Below are 7,220 nucleotides of genomic sequence, written 5' to 3' on the forward strand. Positions count from 1 at the left end.
GACACACAATCTAGCAGTATCAACTGACCACAGATCCATCAGGTTTGCATACTTTTAGACCTACCATAGCCACAGGTGAACTGGGAACCAAAAATGGCCCCAGACATGTTTTTAGCAAACTTAACCCCTCAAAGAAGGGTTTGGGTGTCTCTGCCCAAGGAAATGTGGAAAGATGGGCCGAACAACCTTGTTCTAAAGCACGTTTCTCCCTATGTTCAGATTTAAAAATGGGTGAACGTAGCTGGCATAATACATTTGTTAACAGTGAGAATAAGATACTGGAATCTTGATAATACATTATTTGCTTCAAGGAGATGTGGTTACTTGAAGGGTAAGAGGATCAGAAAACCTGATTCCCCCCACGCTAAGGAGGCCCTTGGTGTAGAGGCCTGTTAGGAAATCTCCAGAGTACTCTGTAGGCCAGTCCAGCTCTGACCACAGCTCTTCCTACTGGTTGTCTCGTAGTTTTAAAAATGTTTAGTTTGCCCACTCCTTCTATAGATGCTGGGCCTCATTACGACTTTAGAGGCAGCCATGCCCTTAATAATAAGGGCATGGCTGCCTCCAAAATCGTGTCCGGGTTCCTTGAATGGGGAAATACCGGGCCATTCTGACTTTGGAGGGCCTGGTATTTCCTCCTTCAGGGAACCCGGACCGGTCCTTCCCCATTCCCATTGAGCCCCCATAGGGCTCAATGGGAATGGGGAGTGAGCTAACAATGGGCCCGTTAATAATGGGCCCGTTAACTCCCTGGTACCCTCGCGGGACCCGCAAAACCAGATGTCCAGAGCGGGTCCCGCAAGGGAACCTCGTATTAGGGCGGGATGGGATTAACGGGGCCGGCACCATTACCGGTGCCGTTAATCTCATTCCGTCAGCCTCGTAATGAGGCCCGCTGTATTTTCCCAATCTTGCAAATTAGAGTGAGGGCCATGTCGACAAGTGTCCCCAAAATGGGCCTGCTTTTCAGGTATCCCACAAACATTAGCAAGCAGAACACCAACTGACTCCCTCATGGTTTTCACAGGTAAATGGGTAGGTGGCACAGCCCCCATTGTGTTCCTCCTTTGGGAGGAGATACCTGGAGGCCGTACAAACGGGATTCCTCGGAGGACTCCATGAATAACAGGTTGTCCTGATTTCTGGTATCAAAAGTAGATGCTGTGCAGCATTTAGATTGTAAGCACGGGGTGGGGAGGAATAGTAAGCTCGACCCACACCGATATCCTGGCTTGCCCCTTGAACTGTGTAAAGATGGATTATCAGAGCCAAACACTGGATAGGGTTCTGAGTGGTCAACCTAGTTAGTGAACGGGGTATTTGACACTTGGGACCTCGTTACAGTTTACCAGGTATCCTGCCGGTACCAGTGAAACTGCCATACCATCTCTGCCGCCTGATATCCCGGTATTAGTGTTATTACAACCGTGGAGACGGCGTTAAGCTCCAATTCCATGAGAGTCCCATAGCACTCCATGCAATGGGATTGCCTGAATAACTGTGATTCGGGCATTTCTTTGCCAGTAGCGGCCTGATCTACTGTCAAGTCAGGCCTGCTGAGAGATTCATGGCCCCCACCGGATGCAGAAAATTACCGCCATTTTTTCTGGACTGGCAAATCCATAATGAGGGCCTTAGTCTAGTCAAACTCTATCAAGGTAATATCTGAGCAGTAAGGCAGCCTTCAGGAGATAGAAGTACAAAGCAATCAAATATTAGAGTGCACACAGATGTACAAAAATTAACTAATGCAACAAGCCTTTAACACACTAAGCAGGTCAGATCCAAGAAAAGCATACATCCCCATACAACACTCGTGGCCAACTACTATATTGCCTCCTGATCCCTAGTGATCTAGCCTCCTACTCCTCTCAATTTTCTTCTGCCACTCTAATTCCCAGGGTTTCTCCTGCTCCTCCTTTCTTTCTCGCTCCTTCTCAAACTCCATTTACCCCTTTTCACTCTTCCAGCCCTCACATCAAGGGCTCTCTCCTTTTTAGATAACTCTGGTCTATGTACCCCCACTCTTGTTTCTTTTCTTCAACTGCAACCCTCTCATCGTCTTCCCCTTTAGTCCTCTGAGTACTACCTTCCTCAACACTACTTCCCTCCTAAAGATCTTCAAGGGTCTGGGCACTCTTTTTGAGCACCACCCTCCTATGCTGTGAGTGTTCTATCTACCCTTCTCACTCATCCAGTCTCCTACTCCTTTCTCGAGTTTTTGGGCTCCTGCTCCAACCCTTCTTGTGATCAGTTTGGTACCAATCTGGCCCAGCGCTCTGGATCTCCCCTCCAGTCCTACGGATCCAAGAAGGATCCTGCTCCCTGTACCCACCTTCCAGTGTCTTGCTCCTACTCAAAACACCTGCACTTCCAGACTTAGGCTGTGTACTTTTACAGTGGTATGTTCCTGCCTTCCAGCCTCTGTTGAAGCAAGATTAGTTTGTGGCAGGGGGGTGGGTTGTTGAACTCCACCACTCTGTATGACCAACATATCTGGTGTTGGACCTATTGGCTCATTCCTACCCTTGGGTGGTCTCAGTCTGTCACACCCTGGCCCTGCTGCCCAGCCTTATTTTGGGTTAAGTGAACACAGGTGTGCATACTTGCCCACCCACAAATCATTCTGCCTCTAACTCTGAGATCTGATGAGCGCTTTGGAATGCCAAACACCCCACAAACCCTGATACAACACATCTCAACCCACCCGAACATATCCTTCCTCTACCCCCTGGCATCTATTGAGAACGACCCCATATTCCCAGTCCATACACACAGCGCGCAATCTCAAACTCACAAGCCAGAGGGCTCTCTGGTGCTAAAAACATCACGAGTCCCTCTAACTACCGTGGCATCTCTGCGCTCACTCAAACTCCTCACCCACAAGTGCAACACTCGCCACCCTCCCACGCGCCGATCCTTCCCACCATGTCTCTCGCATACCTACCACTGCCCGCCTACTCTTTCCGCTCCCCATCGACCTAACCCACTCACCCAACCCTCGGAGTACATGCATCCAGATCCCCCCCTAACCCCTCAGTCTGTATCAACCCCCCCTCGTCTGCCCCACAGACTGATCTACCACACCTCATCTCACTGGTCACTGGGCACCAAAGTCCACTGAGCTCTCCCTGTGACAAGCATCATATAAATCACCTCCCCTCATGAAGTCGCATGCATCCTTTTTAATACCCGCTCCGTGGCGAGAAACGGACGCAGCATCTTTGACCCAATCCCAACCTAATTTTTATCACTGAAACCTGGTTCTCTGACAATTTTGCACCAGTTGGGCATGAGGCCTTCCCCCTGGCTACTCTCTTATTGCCCACAATGGACCTTCCAGAGGTGGCGGAGTGGCAATCCTCTACAAACCTCATTTCTGTCTCACTCGTCGAAAAACCCAGACATGCAATGCCACCTGTGAATCCCTAGTAAAATTCTCGCTACCATCAACACTCGCTGCTTCTACCTACATTTTGCCAACAATCTGTGACTCAATAGCTACCATTCGGATAAATCACCCAACTCTTACACTATTGGGAGTTTTCAATATCTGGTTCGATATGCTCAACAACCCCATGACCCAACCTCTGATCTACAGTCTTGAGACACTCTACCTCCCCCGACATACCACTGGTCCAACTCACTCAGGCGGTCACACCCTTGATGCGATCTTCAGCTCCTATGACCTCGTCTCTATATCCAATCCCAAACTGCTTATCTGGATAGACCACTCTGCCATCCCTTTCTCTATCGACACACCAGCCCGCCTCCCACAGCTCCCACAGTTCCCCCTCTCCCCCGCCCTCACTTTTGATCACAAATGCTGGAACACTGTGAAGGTACTTCCTGACCTAGCCGAAGCCCTGCTACTCAGTCCCCCCAGCGACGCAGACCTGTGGTAGACCCTTTCAAATCCTTTGACTCCTGGCTTAAAGAATCACTAATTCCTCTCACTCCCTCACGCCCTGCAGCCTCGCGGCAAGGAGCGTTCCCCAAATGGTTCACGCCGTACCTGAAGACTTTTCAAAAGTCAAAATAACTCTCTTGATCACAAATGGCGAGCATCTAAAACCGATCTCAGCAAATCTGTTTGCCCACCACCTCCGTAATTAGAAATCTGAGGTGCCATAAAGGCCTATTGCAATAAACTAATTCTGAACTGTGGCAGCAGCAGCAAAGAACTCCACAAGATCATCTCAGAATTCGTAAAACCTACATCTGCCCAAACCACCCACGCGCAAATGCTCTGCGACTCCCTCTCGCTAAATTTATATAACACTGAACTTGACGGGATGACAACCCTTAACACCAAACTCTCCACCCTCACCCCCATACCTACCCCTGCCGTTCCCCTTGCCCTGACGACCACAATGCCAGCCTTCGACTCTTTCCAACCCATTTTGGGAGACTAGATCTTAGATCTACTATCCGGCAGCAGACCCTTCGGATCTCTCTTTCCCCCCATTCCCCACTGGCCCCTGTCCTGCCTCTCTTCTGAAAGAAATATACTCCTACGTTCCGTCCCCTTTCCTCCATACTTGTGGGACATTCTGTCCTTCGGGGCGGGACCGGCGCACTTTAGGCAAAAAGAATAAAAAAAGAAAATGTCCTATTTTTACACGGGGTACCGCACATGGCCGTAACCCTGCCCTCCTCCTCTTGTCCTTTCTTCTGGCTCCAGTTCCTTGGTCGCCTAGTCCTCCGTCTATGTGGGAGCGTCTGGGATTTGTGTCCTGTTATTCCTGTGAATGTTGCTTCGCAAGGGCGGATCTCCACACTTTGCTTGGAGTTCCTTGGCCCAGAACATCATTGGGATTCCTGTTTCTACTGCGATTCCCTCTCCGTCCAGACACTCCAGCATAGAGCGGAGTGACAACACTCTCGCACCAAGTCAACAACGTCTCAAAGTCCTGCCACTACCACCTTAAAACTCTTAGGCGCATCTTTCCATATCTCTCCTTTCCCAACAGACACTCCGCGGTCCAATCAATTGTTATATCAAGACTGGATGGACTACGCAAACCCCCTCTACCTCGGAGTCCACGCTTACCAACTGAATAAACTTCAAAGGGCCCAAAACGCTGCAGCCAAACTGCTACTTGCGTTTGGCCTGAGAGACCACATCTCCCCAGCCCTTAAGACTCTGCACTGGCTTCCAGTAGCCCGAAGGGTGACTTTCAAAACCTTATGCATTTCTCATCGAGCATTGCATAAAATAGGACCTTAATATCTTAAAGTCAAGCTAAAACCTGATCACCCTCCACGCCCTCTAAGATCAAGCTGAGCCGGCCTCCTAGTCATACCTAAAACAAACTGTCAGGTTGGGCAGATCATCATTCTCAGCCTTGGACCCACGCTATGGAACGCACTCCCACCCCACATCCGCCTAACTGAAGATCTAATGTCCTTCCGCAAACTACTAAAAACTTAGCTTTTCCCCTAAAACCAATCCATACGCAAACTAAACCAAACAGAATAACAGCAGCTCAATGACACCAATTCAACAAACTACTAGATCCTGAATAACAATAAGACAAATAACAATATCAAGATCCATGTGAGAAATCGACAACCAATAACCGATAATGTAAACTAAAAGGACAAACAGAATAGAACGAGTAAAGTAGACCAAAGCAGTGAAGTGGGTAAAAAGAATAAATTGCACGGAAACTGTAATGAAGTTTAAATTAATGAAATGGATTTAATGAGTGCAATGGACAAAATGAACAAAAACAGGCAAAATGAATAAAGAGAAGAGGATGGAAAGATGAATGCAAGAGACTGATGAGTACACAGACAGATGACTCCGACTGTATGAGTGCATGGCATAAATGGAAAGTACAGAATAGAAGATTCAAGTACATGAGACAAGAGCAGTACATGAAATAGGGCACGGAACTGATCCAGTGCCTATGACAAGTGACATGGCCTGAATCGATAATGCATGACGAACGAACGAAGAGAATGGAGCGGATGAAATCGTTTGAATGGATGAAGCGCGCTGATCGGATGAGTGTGTAGATCGGAGGAGTGTGTAGATCGGAGGAGTGTGTAGAATGCAGGAGCAGATGAATGTGCTAAGCGGGTGAGTGTATAGAGCGGGTGGGTGCGTAAGAGCGGACGAGTCAATAGAGAAGACGAGTTGCGTAGAGCGGATGAGTGTGAGTGCCGAGTGCATGTAAAGCGGATGAGTTGCGTAGAGCGGATGAGTGCCGAGTGCATGTAGAGCGGATGAGTACGTAGAGCTGCTGAGTGCGTAAAGTGGATGGAATTGGTGAAGTATGTGGATGGAATGGGTGACGTATATGGATGGAACGAGTGACGTATGTGGATGGATGAGTGCGCAGAACGGACGAGTGCGTAGAACAGATGGAGCGGGCGAAGTATGTGGATGGAATGGGGACGTATTCGGATGGAATGCGGACGTATGTGGATGGAATGGGGACGTATGTGGACGTATGTGGATTGAACGGATTAAGTAAGTGGAAGGTACTGATGTAACCTGTGAAAGGTATGGGTGAAATATGTGGAAGGTACAGATGAAATGTGGACGGGTTGCATAAAACAACTTAGAATTGTGCATAAAACAACTTAGAATTCACAGAAATTATCGGATTACAGGAACGGTCTGGAATGCGTGGAACGGTCTGGAGTGCATAGAAGTGCGCGACATACATGAATGGTTTGGAATGCATGTAACGTTTGAAAGAGCAAATAAACCGTTTTATCACATCACCATGCTTACTCTCCTCTTTACACCACCACTCAACTAGAACACAGAGATACTATGACACCATTCGGTATAGCTGTTCTCATACCAACATCTGCCTCATACTCCACATCACTCCAACTAATCACTGCTGGTTTCACACGCCCCAGCCAGGCGTTCTCCTCAGGCCTAACGCAGCCAGAACCGGTCTGGTTAAAACCTGCCAGAACGAACACCTACCCCTGATCTCTCAACCACCACATCTACCGCTATGAAGCAGCTATTAAACGAATGCCACACCAGCTGCACACATATCCGGTGCTCACAATCACCTTTGACTCTCTACTCTCTCTACTGACTTGAACTTCGGTTCCCGAGGGCATTCAACCTACCAGTGCCTTCAGACCATAGGTACATAAGGCGCTATATAAATGCAAAATAACATAACATATATGTATGCATTTGATCATCTCGAAGACTGCACTTAAAACACAGCAAAGCCGTTCAA

This window comes from Ambystoma mexicanum, chromosome 2p, assembly GCF_040938575.1.
Source record: "Ambystoma mexicanum isolate Mex_15411 chromosome 2p, UKY_AmexF1_1, whole genome shotgun sequence".
Taxonomy (NCBI): Eukaryota; Metazoa; Chordata; class Amphibia; order Caudata; family Ambystomatidae; genus Ambystoma; species Ambystoma mexicanum.